We start from the raw sequence: 22,702 nt of genomic DNA on the forward strand, positions 1-22,702 counted from the left end.
GTTCTTCATCATACAAAATCCAGAGCTAAAATATAATGTACAGTGGAGTCTGTTAATGTGATTTTTTAAATCCAAGAAATGGCCCAACACAAGAGCCAAGCTTCATCCTGTTTTAGTCATTTTTTAACTACTCAGTGTTAACTACTGTCAACATTAAATATTTAACACAAGCTCCTCAACTGGAATGGAGTTGGCTCTTTTAATTTATGCTGTCAACGGTTCTCAAGGGATTTGTATGTGTGAGCAGGGGGGCTAGTAAAAAAATGTTCAGAGCTAGTAACTTTTTTAGACTGCTTTGCAAGGCGATTTTAACGCACTGCTGATCTACTCTTGTTTGAATAAATCAGCACGGGGAAGCCAGGGCAAGAGTGCAGGCTTGGTATGACCTTGAATCTAAATACACTTCCCTGATTCAACTTCCAACAAAATCACAGAAGCCAAAGACATGAAGCCTAAAGGGCTAGTTCACATGCGAATGTGCATGCACATACCCAACCCAAAATAACCACCCCAGAAATAATTACTTGTCGCTCCATATATAACTTGGGTCGATTTGCGTGATACTCACACGAAATATCAAGGTCTGAGCAAGAACTCCCCACTGCTTAACTGCTGAAGACGTATACTGGTGCTCCCTCTCCCCCTTATCATGTGTTTTTTAAGAACCTGTATGGAAGTGCACCTTTTTAAAAAAACATGCGTTGAAGCCGGATCGATGGGGAGGTTCAGGGGTTGAATGTAGGTTTGTTTTCCCACCGTTGGGAGTGACATGGAGCCTTCCAGCCAATCAGAGCATAGTGGACTGTGTGCAAAGCGCGCACAGCCCTTTGTTTGTTTTGCACCAGCTGCATGAAACGTGGCTGCATGGAACGTGATTTCTGGGCCAACTTTCGTGCTAGTGCAGCTGCAGGGTATAGATTGCCGAAGCCGCACAAAAAACAGCTACCGTTATATCTACGCATGCGCTTAGTGACGTAGCTCCGCAAAAAAAAAAAAGATTTAAAAATTTCCCGCCCCAACACAGCGCAACAGCCAATCAGGACGAGGAATAAAGAACTGCTGAGCAGATCACACAATCATGGGGAGTGCTGCACTTTTTGAAACCGTGATAGACATCGATGTCCTCATCACACACACACACTGCAGTGGGCAGGGTGAAACCTCAATGAAAAGGTGCCATTTCTTTTGAAACCTGGTTGTATCCGGCTTTAATTTCTCAGTGGGGAAATGGCCTTTGAATCCTTCCGGTGCAGACTAGCCTTCTGCTCCCACTGGTTCATAATGTGATGCATGCAGTGATGCTTACCAAGACGTAGCCTTATTTTCTGCAAGAAGACTGCAGCCCACAAGGAGTTAAGTGAAGACTGCTTGTGATTGGCTGGCTGTGAAAGGCAGGATTCTAAAGGCAGTGTGATAAGATTTTGGGAAGTTCTGGTCAGACAGCCGAAGTGAATGGATGTGTGCCGAGTGGGCTCTGTTCAAAGCTGGTTAAGCTACTCTGTTTGAGGGACTGAGGGGTTAGATTAAAAGGAGAATCTGTACTATATCCCTGGTGTATACAAAAACAGTGCCCAAAATCAACACACAAATTGCTTGGTTGTTTTGTTTCAGAGGAAAACCTCACTCAGAAATTAAGCAGGAAAGCTTATGAGAGTAGTGGTAGAGATAGAAGAAATGACTTCCTGAAGGTTAGCTGGAATTCCTGTTCTGTTAAGAATATGTGGGGGCTAGACATAGGATTGTCTAGAATACAATGTTCTAAGGAACTGTTTTTAAAATACTTACTTGAGGGTAAAAGGAAGGTCTTTTCAACCTAATAATAAGACCAACTGAATATAGTGTCACCTTTTCTGGTGTGTGTATGTTTATTTAAAATTAAATTTAATGTAACATCTTGATGACAGTAAGCTGTGACAAACTTGTAGCACTTATGAAGAGAGATACTGTAACTACATGAATATAAGAACCACTCTATACCAGCCTCTTGTTTATAGTTGTTCCAAAATTCTTTTTCTTGTAAATAAAATCTTCTTTCATCTTTTTACTTTAAAGAGACTCAGGTGCCTGCTTTTTAGACAGAGGGAAAGGGATTATTTTTGTGTTCCCTCGGAGCAGATTTTTTTACTTGCCTGAGAGGTGCCCATCTGAGAAGCTAAATAACTTTTTAAAACGTTATTATAAATATTTGGGGGGGGGGGAGGACACACAGTGAAACAAATCAAGTAAAATCACCACACTAACGCTACGTCATCAGTTTAAAAATCAGTTGGTAGCTGCTCAGTGAGCCCTGAAAGTGACAGTTTTAATTTTGGAGAAAAAATGTCTGAGAGCACCTTGCCTGGACAGAGTAGCATAGCTGCCATGGGGCAGGGGGGCTGTGTCCCTGGTGCACGCCATTGGAGTCACATGGGGGGTGGAAAATCGCCACCCATAGCCCTCCCCCCTCCCGCCAGGCCCGGCAGAAGCCCAGAGCAGCCTGAAGTTCAGCTGACTGCTCGTTGCAGCCTGGAGTTCAGCTGGCTGCAAAGAGCAGCTAGCTGAACTAACATAAGGGGGGGGGCACGCGGGGGCCATTTTGCCCTGGGCGCCATCCCCTCACCCCACTCCACTGCCTGGACAGGACAGGGGGAAGTGTCTTACCTATGCTTATTTGTTTCTCTAAACAATACTTTGCAAAGACCCACAGATCCAACCATGGAAGCCTCCTAAATAAGAATACAAAAGAAAAAGACACAAAAGCTTACCCAGAATGATTCTAGATGGGTAGAAGTCGACAGTAGCAACAAAATAAAACAGAGATTGACCTAACAGATGTATATTTCATGTTTTTTATGAAGTCAGCTCTGACTCACAAAAACTTATACTACAATAAATCCCACTAGTCTCTAAAGTGCCACTGGATTCCTGTTTTATATTATATTAAAAACTGACAAGATATTATTATACGTTTATGCTAGTCTTTAAAGCCCCACTGGATTTCACACAATTCAATATATGTAAATGTAAATTCTTTCTCTTCTTCATCATGCCATTTTATTTTAACAGTTTATTGTAATATAATATACTATGATTGGAATGTAGCATGTTACTATGGCTGTTTTGGAAATGTTTATCTGCTGTATTAATTTTAGATTTATTATGTTTTAATTTCTGTCTTTTTCTTTTTCCCTTTTTCTTTTCTTTTAATGCCAATAAAGGCCTAATAATAACAAAAATGGCAAAAGGGAACCAGCCATGGAGGTGACAACCACAGAAAATGGGACTAATAGGTATAGGAGGGTTTTGTGAGTTTCCAGTCCCCAGGCAGTGACTGGCAATCTCCTGTGATTACAACTGGTCTCTGGAGGTTAGAGATCAGATGATCTACAGAAAAAGTGGACTCTGGCATTGAAGCTGCTCCCCTCCCTAAACCCCTCCCTCCTTAGACTCCATCCCCAAAATCTCAAGGTATTTCCTAGCCCGGAACTTTGCCCACGAACTGACCATTCAAATTCATATGAACAGGAATCCAGAAAGTCAGCTGCCTTTGGGTAATCTTGCAGTTATGTTGGAATCGACGGTCAATCATAGGGATCTAAAAAGTCTTCCCCATGGGTTGGTTCACAACCAATGCTGCTCAATCAACTTCATCTCTTTCCTGTTCCCTCTTACGTAATTAGTACTTTTCAACCTAATGGCATACTCACAACATTTATTCTCCCATTCAACTAATATGGGCACTGCTGATACGCCTCAATTTTCTCTAACGAAATTAATTTATAAAGGTTAGGTAATAGGTCTTTAATGCCAGATATCACATTTACAGGGTTCTCGGCCTGTACAATTATTTATTTTTTACATGCTTATTAGTGCTTTTCAGCTAAAAAAAGAGCCTGACAAAATAACTTCAGAAATGGAAGAATGAACGAGCGTTTATTTAATTGATCAAGTCTGTATCCCATCATTCCTCTAAGAAGCTCATGCAGAATGCATGACCTACTGTTAGTCTGACAACAAACTTGTGAGGTAGGTCAGGCTGACACAGAGCAGCTGGCTTAAAGTCATCCAATGAGCTTCATGACATAATCAGAACTGGAACCCAAGGCTCTATTACTGACCATGCTACAATTCTTCAAAGATCCTCTGGTGGCCTGTTAAAACAGCCTGGAAGACCCTAGGTAAAGGTAGTCCCCTGTGCAAGGACTGGATCATTACTGACCCATGCGGGTGACATCACATCATATTTACTAGACAGACTATGACTACATAGTGGTTTGCCATTGCCTTTCCCAGTTATGTACACTTTACTCCCAGAAGGCTGGGTAATTTTACCAAACTCAGAAGGATAAAAGGTTGAGTCACCCTTGAACCAGCCACCTAAAACCAACTTCCATTAGGATCGAACTCAAGTTATGAGCAGAACTTTGTCTGCCTTACTGCAACTTACCAATCTGTGCCACGGGGCTCCTCAAGACAAAATAGTAGCCACTTGCTGTAATTACACCAGTGGCATTACACAAAGGCAAAAGGGCGGGTGCATGAGTAAAAATAAAAGTTCATTCTGTACTATGTTTAGGAGAAGAGTACAACATAGATCAGTGGTGGCGAACCTTTGGCACTCCAGATGTTATGGACTACAATTCCCATCAGCCCCTGCCAGCATGGCCAATTGGGGCTGATGGGAATTGTAGTGCTTAACATCTGGAGTGCCAAAGGTTCACCACCATGGACATAGATCTATGTCAGTTTTTTTTAAAGGATCACAGCACATTATTTAAGGCAACCCTTAAAATATAGAACACCTACTGAATGCAGTTGTTCTGACCTGGATAGCCCAGGCTAGCCCAATCTTGGAAGACAAGCAGGGTTGGCCCCAGTGAGTACTCAGAAGGGAGACCACCACAGAAGTCCAGGGTGGCTACATAGAGGCAGGCTAGAGGTAGGCCATTGCAAAATACCTCTGAACCTCTCTTGTCCATAATCAGCTGCAACTTGACAGGTAGTAATCACAACAATCTGAAAGTGGAAGTCAAGAGATTATGACACACGCCAGCAGTTGTGGTCCCAGTGATTATTGGCATACTGGGTGCCATACCAAAAAACCTTGGACGGTAATTGAACCTTCTACATATCGATAAAATCTCCATTTGTCAATTACAAAAGTCCATATTGCTTGGGTTCACACATGTACTACACTAATACATTACAACATCCCAGGTATCTGGGAAGAACCCTGTGATGATGAAGGCCAAAACCTATTGAAGATATGGTGACTTTGAATAATAATAATAATAGCAATAACAATAATAAGTGGGAACATCGCCCAGAAAAAGTCACAGAAGATGAGAAGGTTAAGACTTTTGAATCCAAACAGACGAGATGTTGGCATATAACATACCAGACAACACAGTGATCAAGGATAAATACCGTGTTTCCTCGAAAATAAGACAGGGTCTTATATTAATTTTTGCTCCAAAAGATGTGTTAGGGCTTATTTTCAGGGGATGTCTTTTTTCTCCATGTTTTTGCGCCCCCCATGTGACCAGATCACTGCACTGGGAAATCTGTAACTACCGTGTTTCTCCGAAAATAAGACAGTGTCTTACCGGTATATTAATTTTTGCTCCCAAAGATGCGCTATGTTTTATTTTCAGGGGATGTCTTATTTTTCTGCTCCACAGCTGCATGCTCTGGTGTTCTGTTCGATGGGCATGCTTCCAAACAAAAACTTTGCTACGTCTTACTTTCGGGGGATGTTTTATATTTAGCACTTCAGCAAAACCTCTACTATGTCTTATTCTCAGGGGATGTCTTATTTTCGAAAAACAGGGTAGGGCTTATTTTTAGAGTGGGGCTTATATTTCAAGCATCCAAAAATTCCAAAAAAAATCATGCTAGGGCTTATTTTCGGGATAGGTCTTATTTTCGGGGAAACAGGGTAGTGACCATCATTAACATAGCAATACTTGGTGACAGCAGGGTCGATGAAAAAGAACATGAGACGATCGCTATGTATTTGAAAATCGAAATTCAGAAACTGTGGCTCATACCAGTTGAGGTCATCCCACTGGCAATCGGAACCCTGGGCACCATTCTGAAAACACTAGAGCTGCACTTGAAACATCTTCAAATTGACAAAACCAACGTCTGTCAGATTCAAAGTGCAGTTCTGCTGGGATCTGCTCAGATACTACATTACAGTGTCCTAGACCTCTGGGTGAGGCTCCAATTGTAATGAAAGGCCAACAACCAGCTAAGAATTGGCAGCTGTGATATCAAACAAAATTTAACAACAACTACAACAACAATGCAGTGCTGAAAGGTTCAGTTTGGCATGGATACAACTATCTGTGTACTTGCATGTGCCAATGTGAATGTGCACATAAAGCTGTTAGGATAGAGTGATCTTCACAAAAGCGTTTGCCCAAAAATGCTAGGCTTGTTGGATACAATCCTGGGCTTTAAAAAAGCAAAAACCCGCCATCATATTATAAATATAAGTAAAGACAGAGCCAATTGGAGCAAATAATCCCAATTTGCACAGCAGGCAGAAAAAGACTTAGTAATAATCCAGAAGCACTCTCTAGTTCTTCCTAAGGACTTCAGCTCCCTTTCTTAATGGACAGTTCATTTTTATCCCTCACCTCCTGACTACAGCATGGGAGTTAACAACCTCCTAAATGCAACAATAGGCTGCAAAAAACTCTACATGGATAAGAGCCATTCATGCACTCAGGCATTACCTCGAATTATATCCATACAGAACTGAAAGGGTACTCTATGGTTTAACATTCACAGCCAAGCCTTGAAGAGAAAGAGCCTCAGGTAGGGTTGCCAACTCTGGGTTGGGAATTGCAGGAGATTTGGGGACAGTGCCTGGGAAGAGTAGAGTTTGCCAAACTTTTGGGGGTTTTTTTTCACTATTAGATTTGCCAAATGCCTACCTGCAATAGCAGACTACTACAAGGTTTATTTCTCTCCACAGGGTAAATTGCAACTATTTAATGTATATTTGGAAAAGTAAGAGTAGACTCAGGGTACCACCAGCTGTGTGTGAGCAGACATGGGTGGTGGGTGGGAAGGTATTAATTTGGGCCTGGTCAAAAGTGAGAGGCGCTTTTATGGCTGTGTTCCTTTATCTGCACATCTTGTATATTGCCACAAGCAAGCTAGTTCAGGGTTCCCCAATGTGGCAACCACAGGTGCCATGGGACCTGTCAGTAATTCCCTGGGCACCTTCCAAACTTTCAAAATGTGCAAGGTAGGACTTCTTATTGGCAGCCTTCATTCAAATAAAAGGGCTTTCTACCAGAGGATCAGGAAAACAGCTAGGTTGAGTTAGTATATTAAGACAATTCCCAAGTAGGGGAAAGTATTAAGAAATCTTTTCAATTGTCTTTTTTAAAAAAGCTACCATTTTTTTCGTTTGTGTATGATATGAAAAACTTAATAAATATTATTTTTTAAAAAAGGAAAACAGCTAGGTAGGCCCTTGCGTTTTCTTTAGCCAGCATGTGGTTCCATTCTTACATCAGGCATTTCTTCTTTCCATGTGTGAGGAGAATGGTATTCCATTTGGGTCTGCTTCTTGAGGTAGCCATTTTGGGGCGATGCTCTCCACCCCCTCTCAAAATTTCAAAAGTTCCTACAGGCTCAAAAAGAATGGGAACCCCCGCCCTAGTCTGGCACACAGGACTCCCAATTATAGTTAGCAAACTTTATGATTGCCAGGATAACTCTTGCTCTTGCAGCTGATGTCCCATTCATCTTTGGAAAAATGAGCAGGGCCACCCCCAGCTTCCTTCAGCTCACCATAAGACGGAGGTTCATTTGCCATTGTGACTGCATCTGTGCATTCTGGGCATGCCGCTAGATTTTTGTGACAGATCCCTAGGAAAATAGGCTTTTTTTAGCCAGATAATCTAAACATTCCTTGCTGCGCTTTTCTAAATCCTTCCGCTCTAAATCCTTTAATATAGTAACTATATATATAAATAAAAGATTCCTGGGAGGCTGGTTAGTCCACGTTCAGTCACAGCAGCAGCCACAATTGGATTTCTTGCAGTGCTGTTTGAACTCTTTGATCCAAAAAAGGGCACCTTTTGATTGAACACGTTCCTGAAAGAAATCCACTCCTTGTCTGGTGGGCTAGCAGAAGAGAAGTGCACCATTTGGTTCAGTGCTCTTCACTTCGTTGGTGTTTTGCTCCATCTCTCTGCTACTCAACTCAAGAAAAATGCCAGATGAACTCAGAACTGACTTCCAATTGCTTCTCAGCTGAGAAGTGATGTAGCCCTTATTTATCTGTTTTTTGGGGGGAAAAATAACCACAGGGGACTCAAATTGCACCCTTCCAAGATTGCTCAGAACACAAACGTCTAGAGAGCAAACAACACAGCTTAGCATCTCCAGTTGCTGTACATACGTAGGCAATGCAAATTTTGTCCTTCTCCCCTCTTTTCCCACTAAAAAGGGCACAGAACTTGTGCCACAGAATTGTGTGAAAGATTTATTTTGAGGGAGGGAGATAGTCTAAAAGGGGACAGGCAAGCATAATCCGTTCATGCACCAGTTAACAGAACATAATCCAATATGTGCTGACATGGGGAATAAGAAAATGTGTCTGAAGAATGGGACGATGAGAAGAAAGAAATGCAACTTAAGCAACGCAGTCCAAAGTTGCACAAGATATATGTGGCAAACTGCAACCGAGTCGGAACTTAAACGAGTGAGCAGCATTTGCTGCCAGATGTTGCTCTTGGTTGGGGAAGGCAAAGGACCACGACTGCAGGATGTCCAGTTATCAATGGGGACTGGTGCAGTCATTGGCTTAGATCAGGGATCTCCAGTACGGTGTCTGAAGTGCCCATCAAGCGTCTTCAGGAAGTGGGCAAGGCAATGTAAGGCTTTTGCCCAGCAAGGATTCTGGGAGATACTGGAGATTTGATTGTGCAGCTTTCTAAAATGTACCTTTGACACAGTTGCCACCGCAGCACAAGGATCTGCACTGTGTTACTGAAGCTAAGCTGTGCTGACCATTTTGTGGCTGGCTCCACCTCCTGCAGCAGCTATTTTGTGACTGTCATTTTGTTCCTGCGCTCACCAGGCCTGGTCAGAATTCCAAATGGGCCCATAGTCTCAAAAAGGCTGGCAACCCTTGGCTCAAATTCCAAATTTGTACTTCTACATGCACAAGCATCTTTGGCCCAGGGGAGAGGGATGCTAACTGGCGATGACACAGCAGACTCACACGTCGCCACTGCCTTCACCACGCTATTTTCAGGCATTTTCTGAACTCCCAGTATGGACACTGTAGGCTGCAGCAAGAGGGAGAAATTGTGGCTCAATGAAAAACCCTCTGTTTTGCATGCAGAACATCCCAGTTTGAATGCCTGGCATCTCAAAAGACTGGGCAGTAAGTAATGGGAAAGACCTCAATCCAAAGGACAGATGGGCTGATCCAGCATAAGGTATCTTCATGTGGGTGCCTGAGAGTTGCTGTAATTTTAGGATGCAAGTCACAGGCCGATTATACACTGGTGCTCTGCCCCATGCTGAAGGGAGATTCACTTCGGGTCTGAGCTTCTGTTACGGAGGCCTTTCTCCCTTCTCACACTCACTGCATGGAAGATCCCAAAGCATTTTCCCCTGTAAAGACTACACAAATGGCCCTGCGTCATTCTTTGCTTCGGGCTTTTTGGCCCCACCACCACTTTACTTCTGCCTTTCCTGATGATTGGGAGGGCTTTGTAAAACTGTATTTCAGCTTCAAGCGTTTGTACCACATTAGATCTATCAAAATTATAATAGATCATCTAATGCAGGAATATAGAAATACCAAGGAATATCGATATAATAAGCCTCTTACTTCTCCTGCAGTGGCAGCAGTGGCAGAAACTCTCTCTCTCTCTCTCTCTCTCTCTCTCTCTCTCTGTGTGTGTGGGGGGGGAGGGAGAGAGAGAATATCAGTACCTTGAGAGAGTGGTACCTTTAGAGTGTGCAGTTTGAGAAGGGTAGAGAATTCAGTGGGAACGTGACGCCATGTAAACCTGCCTGATAAAGCTGACCTTTGCTCCATGGGAACTGATCTCTTAATAGTCAAGTGGCTCTGGGAGAAGTCAACGTCTGACCTGGAGGTTGGTAATTCTAAACTGGACTGTTACCATTGTGGCTAAACATGAGTTCCACAAACCAGACAGTGTTACATGATCACAAAGTTGAATCAGAGGTGGCGACAAGACTGGGCAACATTGGGCATTGTTTTCATGGGGAGAGGGGGAAAACAGAGATGGATAAAAGCCTTGGATGTGTATTTAAAGCATGCATAGATCAATGCATGGAGAAAACGGGAGGCAGGATTGTATTTTCTGGCTCCACTCCCAATCTTGAAAAGTCTGAGGTTTCCCTGCATAGATCCCTTTGTGAGTGCCCAATAGTACACACAAGGTCTAAATATTTAACCCAATGCAACTAACTCAGCAGATTTCAGAGAGAGCCACATTCACAATTACCAGCAATCAAGAGCCAATGTCCATTGTATGCCCTGTGAAAGATATCAAATAATAAGAAGAGTTGGTTTGAAACATCCCCCTTTTTTCTACTTTTAAGGCGTCTCAAAGCAGCATACATTTGCCTTGCCTTCCCCTCCCCACAACAGACCCCTTGTGAGGCAGATTAGGCTGAGAGAGTTAGGAGAGAACTGTAACTAGCCCAAGGTCACCCAGGAGGCTTCATGTGGTTGAAGCGGAGAAATAAACCAGATTCACCAGATTAGAGCCTGCCCCTCATGTGGAGGAGTGGGGAATCAAATCTGATTCTTCCGATTAGAGTCATTCACTCTTAACTGTGTACACACTGTGTATAACCTACTGATATTGTATGTAACTATAACTTTCTAATTTACTGGAATTCATACATGCAGGTAGAGTTGTCTTTCCCTACTATTATTAAACCTTAGCCATTGTGTATCTTCAGTGAGGGGGAAGGACTTTACTTTCTGCCTTCCCACTCTCTCCTCAGCATGATGCACAGCAAGTTGGACAAAAGAGTAAGACAGCCAAGTTGCCCGGAGGAGGACCGGCAGAGCAACCCCTCACACATGCACATCCCTAGTGGCCTACTAGCTCCTTCATTCCTGCTGAAATTGTTGTACTTTCTTCTCTGCAGTCCAATTCCTCTCCTCCCAGCAGCTGAGATGAGCGCACAAAAGCTTTGACAGTGGGAGGTGTTGGAGAGGAATGGAAGTTTATAAAGGCTCACAGCTAACCCATCTACCAGCAGTGGTTGTTTTAATATGGGAACTATCTGTCAACTGCAAGCTCTATTGGGCAATGGCCTTGCTCACTCTCTAGGAACATGGGAAAGGAGTCACACTAGGGAAGAGTAGGGTTGGCAGTCTCTCTCTAAGATGGAACATCTCTCACCAGCAACCCTGTCCCCCTCTGCAGTTCAGCTAGGCTGGCAGGAGGAAAATGCAGAAAAAACCTCTGCTGTTATGCCAATTGTGTGACATCATATCAGGGTGAATCTGGAAGTGATGTCACTCCATTCTAAGATTCAGGGGAACTCTACAGTTAAACCCCGTCCCCAGCCACTGGCTGTCAACTTTACAGAACAATCCTGGCTGTAGCCACCAAGAAGACAAACAGAACATGATGCTATTTTACCCTTTTGGCATTACTTATATCTAATAAGTTTGATTCAAGAGCCATTTCAAATTTTACCTTCATTGTTTTTTCCATTACCTTGTGAATTGCTCTTCAATAAGTTTGCACTTTCCTAAATTGCAGCCATTGGTGAAAAAAAAGTTCCTTCTTTCACTTCGCATTTCCAACACTTGGTGAACATGTTTTATTTATCTTAGACAATGCCACAGGAGCAAGGTACCACCTATGAAAAATGTTGTAAAAATTCTCTTTAAGGTCCATACTTAGTGCAAATTTGTTAATATTTCCCCATAATTTAGTCGATTCATCTAATTTAACCTTTTCCCCAATGTCTTGAGTCCATTTAATCATGACTTCCTTAACTTCTTCTTCAGTTTTAAATGTTAACTGCTTACATATTTTCCCTATTAACTTCACATCATTTTAACACAGTAATTCTTTAAAAAACTGTTTAATCTTCTCTGAAACCCCATTCTTTGTTATCTTCTTTGAAGCATTCTGTTATTTGAAAATAAGTAAACCATTGATGTGCGTTCCCTTGAACTGTAATCTGGTCTCTGGTACTTTTCTGACGGTCCACTAGAAAAATTACTAAATTGTAATGGTAAAATAATTTTTTTTTTGTAAAGATCTGAGCCTCTTAAACTTATGTTAAGCATGTCTTAATTTTTAGGGCTGCCAATTCTGGATCAGGAAATGGTTGGAGATTTTGGGAGTGGAGTCTGAGGGAAGATGGAGTTTGGGAAGGGATTTCAGCAGACTCCCTCCAAACAAGCCATTTTCTCGAGGGTAACTGATCTCTGTTGTCTAGGGATCAGCGGTAATTCTAGAACATCTCCAGCTGCTACCTGAAAATGTAAATTGGATTTGTAAATTTTAAATCAGATTTTTTTAAAAAATTGCTTTTTGAGGAAAAACCTATCTACAGATCATTTAAATAGTTTTCCATTTAAGATATGTTACAGTACAAAGGTTGTTCATCATGAAGTAAGGATTAGTTTTTGAGAGACTGTATATCCATGCAGTGTTTAAATTTTTTGGTTAATGACTTTCATTAATTCATTCACAATGTTATGCTCTTCCAGAGGTTTCTGTAAGATTATTTTAGACAGTTTTTCCATCTACAAGATTTGTCCATCTAGAAGATGACATTACAGATGCCTGGTTTTGCAGTTCTTACAACTGCGAATTTGTTTCTGCAGAGATAACATGCCTCTTCTTCATAGTAAAAAAGGTTCTAAAATATACATACAGAGTTGAGAAAAATACCTTAATCCTATTGTCCCTTTGCAAATCTACGTACACTGAATCAACCCCTTATCTCTCTAAGTGCTAAGTTTAAAGAAGTTCAATGAACAAAAGATTGTTTGGAGTGGAACAGATCTGCACAAGGAGCAAAGTGGGAGGAGGGAGGGGCAAGCACTAAAAATGAAAGGAAATCTTTTGAGCAGAATACTCCATAAGTTTTGGGATCATTGTGGCTATAGTATTAGGTTTATCATGATGTTATCTCCCTGGAGAAAAAAATCTATAATGGAGAAGGCTATAAAAGGGACTTAGTTTGGGAATAGTTTAATGAAGTTCCTCTGCCTGTGGATAAGGCAGGCAGACAAAATGCAAACACTGCCATAGAGAAATGCAAGGCCTTGTGGCCCAAATGAAACTGAAGATAGTTCATCTCACAATAATTTCATAATTATCCATCTATGTATTTCTAATAGTATGACCAAATCAGTAATTTTAATATAACACTAAAATGAATCTGAAAATTTATTATTCTAAAAATGAAACCTTCATCTCTTGTAATTTTTAAGATTATACCAGCAAGAATCAGTCTTTATGCAGAAACCATGATTTAAATCAGGTCTAACTGACTAGGGAGGAGGAAGAGGACACAGAGGAGAAAAAGAAACAGAAGAAGCAAATCCACTCTGTCACACACGAACACCCATTTGGCCATATGCACATGTGAGTTATGCACAATCTTGGCTCGCTCGTGAGAGCACCTGGAACATGTATTGCTCGGTGACTCACAGCTGACTTTCAATGTTCACATGACAAACAAGGCAGCCTCCTCCCCTTCCCCTTTTAAACAGTGGATGTTAAAAATCAGCGATTGCTTTTCACATAATAGGTTTCCTGCTCATGTCAAAGATCTGACAGGGGAGGCTACTGCCTCAGAGGAAAAACTGGTTACAACAGGTCCCTCTGGGTCACCTGCTCCTTTGCTTCCATTTCCTCACTGCTTGAAGGCCCAGCAAGCTTTAACCCAGCCTCACCAATCAGCTTGAATACATTACAATGCTATCAACTCCCAGCTCTGCTCTCTTAATAATGCCAGATCTCATTAGCTCATTTCCCTTCATGAATCTCCATCTTTTCCTGCCCCACTGTCCTTTATTCAGCCAATTAAACACTTTCAGCCAGATCTCTCCTAAACAAACATAGAAGCGGGCAATTCGGGAGCCCCACACAATTCAATATTGTTGTCAACAATAACATCACCACTGTTTCGTATTTATATAGTCCTGAATGTCTAAAGTGCTTTATGTGCCTTATCTCGGTAAGCCTTTCTTGACAAACACCTTCTTGGATCTCTCCTTGAAATAAGCAGCCACAGAAGATCACTGTTGGATTCTTTATGCAAGGCAACTGCGAGGCACCTGAAGTAGGGACAGCTCTCTAGCCAAGTCCCCAAGTAGCTGCTTAGGAACAGCAACATCACTGAGGCTACTCTCCAGCTACCAGCGGTACGGGAAGTGGATGGCATTCTTTCTCAGCCCTACAGCATTGCTGACTGGGTTATTTTATTTTATTTTATTTATTTATTTAACTTGGTATACCGCCCTATCCCCGAAGGGCTCAGGGCGGTGAACAACACAAAATCATACATAAAACATAAACATGGGGTTCAAGCGAAGCCCATGGTGTTGCTACAAGAGCTTTGCTTGGACACAACCTGTGGTGGTACAGATTTAGGTCTCCAAGTTGAGATTTAGCCCTGAGGTGACAAAATACTTTGATGCAGCTGTAGGCCTCAGTGCTGACTGTGCACATACTCCAGAATCTTAACATATTGGACATGCTCAGGGCTACGTGAAGATACCAAGTTTGGAAAGAGTAGATGTTCTTTGATAGGGTCATGCAATCGGACTGAAAACCTATATATTTAATCGCGACATGCAACCTCAGCTGTGACTATTTAAGTCACTGGATTAGGACCACACCAACATTAAACAAATTTTCTTACCAACTCCCCAGGTTTGCAAGAAAAATCTAAAATCTTTTAAAAATACATTGGGGTTTACATTCCTATTTATATACCACAGCTGCGGCTAGGGTTTAAAGGAGGGTGGGAGAGCCTGGAGCCATGCCAGCTTTGGCTATGGAGGAAAATGGAATTCCCCCTCCCCGATGAGTTTTGCAGACACCTCCTTGTCAAAATTAATTTCCGCAGAAAAGCTGGGTGCCCCATCATGGCTAAGAATTTAAGCTACAAGTACTCTGGGTTGGGAAAATCCTAGGAATTTGGGGGCGAAAAGGTTTGGGGAGAGATCCGATATCACAGAGTTCGCCTTCAAATCAGTCATTTTCTCCAGGGAAACAGATCTGTGCACTCTGCAGATCAGTGGTAATTCTGGGCAATTACCATCAGTTAATATCATCTAAGTTGTGGGAACAATAATACTGAAGTAGTTGTAATGTTGTCTAACATCAAGATATCTGTAACACACAGCAGAGAGGGTCACAGTATTTGTAATTCACATTAAGGTTCTTTAGTGGGATTCAGAAAGCTCCAGGCGTGGTGGCACCTTGATATGACAACCTTGGATCAGGAAGGGAACCAACTTCGACAACCATTTCAAGTTATTTTCACAAAACCCCACGCACCTAATAATAGTGTTGAACTGGCACTCCCTATTTATTGGTATGTAGTGTTCATTAATGGCAGACACCGAATAAATGCGACAGTGAGAACACTTCTGCAGCCTCTCCCTCCAACCTAAGTTACCACTGTAACGACCCAAAGGACCCCCAGAATATTATTTATATATATTTCTGCTTTAAAATCATATTGGCAAAAGCCAGTTGCCAAAAGCACTCCTATGGGTGTAGGTAGCAGCATGTCAAAAGGTCAAAACTACTTTAACAAAAGCTAAGATAATGAGTTACCCCAGCATAAACCTGGAGGTCTCATTTGAGTAACTAGTGAATGCTTGGATTACCTCACCTTGCAAAGAACATACTGTTAACAAAGGGGTATGGAAAGTTTCAACTTGCATATCAGATACTGTCATTTCCCACATCTCAGCTACAGGAAACTAAGCTCATCAACAGATGGTTGCTTCTCTGCATCTCCCCTCTTCCCATTGTTATGAATTTTCCCTAAAGCACCCACCTTTCCAGTCCCTGGGGTCTCATGTCCTGTTCAAAATCAGAGTTACTTTGCATAAAGAAGCCATTTCACCTGTAGCTTCCTGACTTAATCTACAGGACCAATTGACTCCCATTGTCCCAAAGGTGTAGGAACAATAGAAAGGAGCTGACCAATTACCTCAGCACCCCAAAACACAGCATGGGAAGTTCAGTGAGAATTTAGAAAATAAATAAAACTTAAAATCTTACTTGTTCTCCGCCCACCTGGGCAAAAGAATTATAAAGGTTCAGTTTACCTGCAACATATTGCTCTATTTGCTTACATGTTCTCTTGCTGTGGTGTTGAGACATGGATTAGATCCTTCATTGGAGTTCCTGTGCTGTGGCATGGAATCCCTGCCTTCTACTTCTACCCTCCTAAGAATCGATAGGTAATGTATTACCCAAAAACCCCCCCCCCTCCATTTCTATCATCATCCAATTCTATCTTTAAAACCTTTTTTTTATATCTCAGGAACTTGAATGTATGTGCCCTTGTGGGTTCTATGCTGTGTGTGTGTATTTTTTAAACAAATTTATATAAACATTTAAACTCAATTTGGACTCTTTGGCTTCTCCTGTGGAATATCAGGCATAACAAGAATTCCTTCCCCGTAGATACAGTCTAAAAGATCTCCTCTCGGCCCCTCTCGCTGCCAACGTGAGTGTTCATTCCCCATTGATCTACTTTTAAAAACTATATGTGTGCTGTTACACTTTTTAGCAGCTGGTGGAGAATCCCTTTAATAAAACCCTTACTCCTGTTAAGGCCGTAACACCACTGAGAAGGATTTTTAAAAATAATAAATGCAAATAATAATAAGCCTACTGCAGAATTTGCACTCAGAACATTGCGTCAGACATACAACCATGCTCGCAAGATTAAACCCTCAAGAAGATAGTTCAGCTAGGTTCCAGCAGAAGCACACTGTACACAGCACCGATTGGCCAGCACTTGTATCACAATGAACTCACCTCCTACCTGAAACAGTTTTTCAAACTTTAAAAAAGTATTTAGTAATCTGAGTTGTCCAACAAGCCTTTAAGTACACAAGAATGGTTCGATGGAATGCCTTCAACAAGTCAGCCACTCCCTCCCTCTAACTACAGTTAATGGTATTCTGCTGAATGTACTAGAAATGTATTGATATGCAAGTATCCTGTGACTGGACAAAAATACATTTGTCATCAGTACAGAAACATTGCTATGTTATGTGGAAAAGGCTCCCAAATTCGGTTAGAACTTGGTCGAACATTTGCAAATGTTGCAGCTTTGCTGGGCTGAAATTAGGATCCAAAAGGTCACGGCCATAATTACAGATAAAATCATATATGAGTGTTTATTTTGAATCCATCAGTCAGTTTCCCATTCCTGGTTTCCCGTGCAATGCCTTCCCCTTTCCTGTAGGGGTTGGACAGACGTCTAAAATTCGACGTGAGAGGGACTCTTTAGGGGAGCAGCAAGAATTCTCTCAATGCATTATACAGAAATTCACTGTATTAGAACCCCTCTGTCTCAATCAACCCGCACAGGATCCTTCAATAGCTGACTAACCAAACGCCTGCTGTCAATAAGCATGGCCGATCACAAAACCAGGCATTTTGCTGCTCTGTAATGAAACGAAAAAAAACATGACTCCGGCATCTGATGTTTGTTTCCGCCTTATAATTAAGCTCACAATTTCAGAAAAGCAGACAGGCTTCCAGGGTTGATATTGAGTCTCAACCATCTGTGGCTCAGCCCAAGAGAGATGGTTATTTTCTCTGTCCCCAAACAGCACATGGCAAAGGAGAGTCTGTCTGCTTCAGCAGTCTCGAGAGCAGTCGAGAGATCTAATAGGAAGACTTCACCAAACAGCCTCCAGCTCTGTTCCTTGCCAGCAAAGGGCTAGAGCAGGCAACCCATATGCAGACTGCCAAAAAGCGAATGCTTGTTGTATCTGGTCATTCATCATGCCAAGCAATGCCTCGAACATCCACCCCCTTCCCCATTATACACCGCAAAACAATGAGTTAGCTTCACCAGGAACAAGATTCCCGCCTCCTCTTCTGTGTGTGGGTTGGAAGGGGAAGAAATAGTGCGCTGCTATTGCATCACCAGTGAAGTGCATTGCATCACCAGAGGGGTGCTGACCTACGCAATTTGTCACTGAATAAACTAACCAGAGTCCACCAGCTGTGTATGGCAGCCCAATTGGTTCAATAGCACCCCCCCCCCAAACCCCCACCACCAAAAGCATTTCTGTCATGCTTCTGCAATTCTTTTCACTGGCATGTTGTTCGTTTCTATTTATTCAGCTGTTCCTTTTTAAAAAAATGTATCTTAAAAAAATACTGATCATGAAAAATGACCCTCAAAGTTCTAGATAAGTTTTAGAAGACAACCAAAACTTATTTTAAAAATAGTGGTTAAGGTGTTTTAAAGAATATTTTATTTTTATTGATGTCATTCCTCCACAATGGGGACTGAAAGTGGTTTATGTCATCCTACTCTTTCTTCCTCACCACAGCCTTGTGAGATGTGTTAGGCTGAAACCACTATAGTGTAGTGGTTAAGAGCCAGTAACACCACGTGGATTCTAATCTGGAGAACCAGGTTTGATTTCCCACTTCTCCACTCAGTGAATCAGATTTGTTTCCCCACTCCTCGATTCCTGCTGGGTGACCAGGGCTAGTTACAGTTTTCTCAGACCCCACTCCCCCACCCCCAATCTCATAAGGTGCCTATTGTGGGGAGTGGAAGGGAAAGAAGTTTGTAAGCCACCTTGAGTCTCCTTATAGGAGAGAAAGGTGGCACATAAATCCAAAATCATCATCTTCTTTACTGGTCCAAGGTCACCCAGCAAGTTTCCATGGCAGAACAGACATTCAAACTTGAGCCTCGCAGATTCTAGTCCAACAGTCTAACCTCTGTACCACACTGGCCCTGTTTATGTACACATACATATACATGGGTGTGCATCTAATGATTGATTGATTAATAGATATACTTCCACAGAAGAACAGGTGTTATTAAGATGCATATTCTCCCAGGATTTTATTTTTCAAATGGTCCTCTGACAAAACATTAGGATACTGCAGAATATTACATCCAGTTTCATCTGGAATGAAAGACGACCCAACATTATTTACACAGCTGTATGTGATCACCAGGCAAATGGAGGGCTAGGAATTCTGAGCCTGAACATGCAATTTCCGTGCAAACAGACTGACCTAGTTGTTGTCACGGCTGGAAGAAAATAATGACTCTAAGTTGTAGGTTACCTGTGGAAGACCTAATATGGATAATCAAGTCTGAGTTACAAATATATTTTCCCAAAGATACTTTTACCATTAATACTTGATGGAAAGTTTGGGATAAGCATAGGGGGAAAGTGCTCCATTGACATCTCCCCATTGATTCTGTAATTAATGATAATTTGAGTATTGATTGTCATTTAGGTAATCTGAAATTACAGCTTGAAAAAAGGCTGTGGCAAGCAGAAGGTTCTAGGTCCAACCCCTGGCAACTCTAGTGAAAAGGACTAGGCAGTAGGGAATGTGAAAGAATTTCCCTGAGACCCTGAAAAGCCACTGCAGTCTGAGTAGGCAGTTTCATATGTGTTCATGTATGTTGATGACACAGTTTTATCTACAATATACACTATGATGCTACAACTGGTTTGTTGATACTTGCAAATACACCTTGGTCAAAAGAGCTCATCACCTGAGCAGACAGCACCTCCTTTTTATGTAGGGAAACTCTTCTATTTCTGCCTCCCCCTCAAAAAAAGAAAATTGTTGCCAGAGGTTAGCAGACACCCTGCAGTGGCTTGGGGGTGGAGTGGGGGGACAGGAATGCTGCAGATGAAAAGAGCAAACCACACATTTTCCCCGCTATGCAAACAGAAGTTTTTATACTTTGACCAAAAAAAAAAGAATGTTTTGCAGAGAAGACATATGCTTACACATATTTGCAATGAAAAAAGCAAGCTGTGACCTGGGGCACCAAGGTTTGAATCTCAGCTCAACCATTGAGTAGTAAACCAATTCCCTCATGGGTTACTGATACTTTGCATGTGTTACTTTGACATAATTAAAAGAGCTTTCTATAAGTATCAGCAGTTAGCAGACTGACAGAGGCAAAGCAGGGAACAACCTAAGGAAGTGGAATAGATGTGATGTGGTACAGAACGTTGCAAAGATGCAGCCCAGCTATCCCTTTACTTAGAAGAAAGTCCCACGCCAGAGCATTTTCTCAAGCAAGGGTACCTAGGGTTGCAGTCCGAGACCTGCTTACATTGACCTGAAAGTATGTCCTACCTACTAAACTCAATGGGGCTTCTTTCTGCATAGAATTGCACTGGACATTAAGTTCAATGTTAAATGGAGGCATATTTATCTATATAGACATTTATACCCTGCTTTTCTCCACAACAGGAACTCAAAGCAGCTTACACTATTCTCCCTGATTCAATTTTATCTTCACACCCTATGACAGTGATGGCGAACCTATGGCATGGGTGCCAGAGGTTGCACTCGGAGCCCTCTCTGTGGGCACGCACACAAGAGTTCATCATGTGGGGGATGGAAAATCACACACACACACCCCACACACACATCTAGGCTGGCCTGGGCCACTGAGCACGACGTGCGCACACCACAGTGAGCAGGGAGGACTTGGCTGGCGGACCTGGTGCCTGTGCTCCGGGTGGCTGCTGCCCGAGGGGTGGGGGCACAGAGGAGGCAGAGATGCTAGAGAGTCACAGAGTAGCGTGCATGGGACTTACTGGAGACTAGAGCAGGCTGGCCCCTGCTCGAGCGCGTGGGGCAGAGGAAGAGGGAGCCAACTGTTTTTTTCTAAACTAAAACCTCAGCATTCAGGTTAAATTGCCGGGTTGGTACTTTGCGATAAATAAGTGGGGTTTGGGGTGCAATTTGGGCACTCGGTCTCAAAAAGGTTCACCATCATTGCCCTATGAAATACCGTAGGTTAGCATGAGAAAGAAATTGGCCCAAAGTCACCCAGCGAGCTGCCCTAGCCAGAGTGGGGATTCAAACTTGGATGTCCCAGATCCTAGTCTGATCCCACAGGCCTGTGGCTCATTATATCATGTCATCTCCAGTCCAAACACCAGTTATTCTGAGAATTCTTTGAACATGCTGATCACACTCAATCAAATATTTTGGTGAATCAGGATTGCCTACTCAGCCCTCCAAGGGTTCATCTTGGGGTCTTTTGCATCACGTGCTACGTGATCTCGTTAACAGGAAGTGCTGAGAATGGAATCTTGGACCTTCTGCCTTCCAAGAGATGTTCTACTTCAGAGACACAACACCTCTCTTCATGACTAACAACTTTTAAAGCATATTTCCATGTCTTAAGCTTTGTCATTTTTAACTGAAAGTGTCCTTTGTGCTATAGTTTATGGAAAGATTATATTATGTTGTTTTACTATATGTTCTCTTCCGATAAGTAACACCTGGGACTCTGCCAGCCCTGGTGTTTATCTGCTCAACTAAGCATCTTTCTCCTACTTTGCAGCCCCTGCCTTTCCAAGTTGATGAACCCTCGAGATTCCCAGTGACAAGTTCCTCACACCCACAGTAAGATCTGAATCATACTCATCCTACTAGGAGATGCGTTCACAGCAATACCGCATTACTCAAAGGCCTTTAAACCCACAACCAGTGGTAGCATTTTATAATAAATCATCAGTGGACAGGTTGAGCCCACCCACAGAGCTTGAAAAAGCTTCACAACAGCAAACTGGGATTGCAGGCACAAAACAAGAGCAAGACAATGCGCCAGATATTATGCATTCCTATTCCGATGCATATATATTGGTATGCTTTAACAACTATCCCTTCCACATCACTGGGGTTAGGGGAGCGGCGCCCCCTTGCAATCTGGAAATCCACGTACAAATTTTGACCCTCCCTTCGTACCAGAGAATAAGTCTGAATTTTACCTTTTATTTTAATTTTAAAAGAAATGGTGCATATCCATGGCATTAAAAGATATGTCAATATTATACAGTACTACACATGTATTTTATGCATTTCTGAGTTTCTGAACTTTTTCTGTGTTGTCTGATGGCCTTTACAGGTTGTCTGCAGCTTCTGCAAAACTTCCCCCAAATTTCCATTTAATTTCATATGCTGACCTCCAATGTATCAAAACCGTGATGGGGAAAGTTGTGGTGTGGAAGTGATAACTGTATATGAATCTTCTCACAGTGCTAACCAAACAAGGGGTGCAGACACAAATGTGAAATGTGTCAACAAATATCCATGACCGTTAAACCATAAAGTTGTGTTATCTTCAGACTGCAGGTAAGAGGCCCAGGCTAAGAGGCAGCCATTTGTCTAAGACTACCTCACAAGCTCACAGAAATGGTATGGCTTTCAAGAAGGGTCCCCCCCCCCCCCCCCCACAGCTCGTAGCCAGTATGCTGCAGGAGTATTGTCACCAACAGCCAATGGTACACCTGGCCCATTCTTCTGAGCAAATTCAAAAGGGAAAAAGCCTCTTCTGGATAAGACTTCGGTTCAATTCTTAGAATCCTTTTCGTTCAGCCCTAGTTGGCATTCCGTTTCCCCCAAGTGGGTAATGATGAGCCATTCAGTGGAATCCTGGCCAGCAAAGAGTGGGTGTCGTT

At 42.3% G+C, this 22,702-nt stretch overlaps 1 protein-coding gene across 4 annotated transcripts in view; it reads right to left on the reverse strand.

Moving 5' to 3' along the window:
* FAM131B (family with sequence similarity 131 member B) overlaps positions 1 to 22,702 on the reverse strand; it is a 64,847-nt gene that overhangs the window by 36,426 nt on the left and 5,719 nt on the right. Inside the window, exon 1 of one of the 4 annotated variants that reach the window (XM_048504502.1) lies at positions 11,724 to 11,830. The exons of the other annotated variants lie outside the window; for them this stretch is intronic. The gene's annotated coding sequence lies outside the window, so the exon portion shown is untranslated. Of the gene's footprint in view, positions 1 to 11,723; positions 11,831 to 22,702 lie in introns of those variants that run through there. 4 annotated transcript variants of the gene reach the window in all.

This window comes from Sphaerodactylus townsendi, linkage group LG07 (assembly GCF_021028975.2).
Source record: "Sphaerodactylus townsendi isolate TG3544 linkage group LG07, MPM_Stown_v2.3, whole genome shotgun sequence".
In the NCBI taxonomy this organism is placed as follows: Eukaryota; Metazoa; Chordata; class Lepidosauria; order Squamata; family Sphaerodactylidae; genus Sphaerodactylus; species Sphaerodactylus townsendi.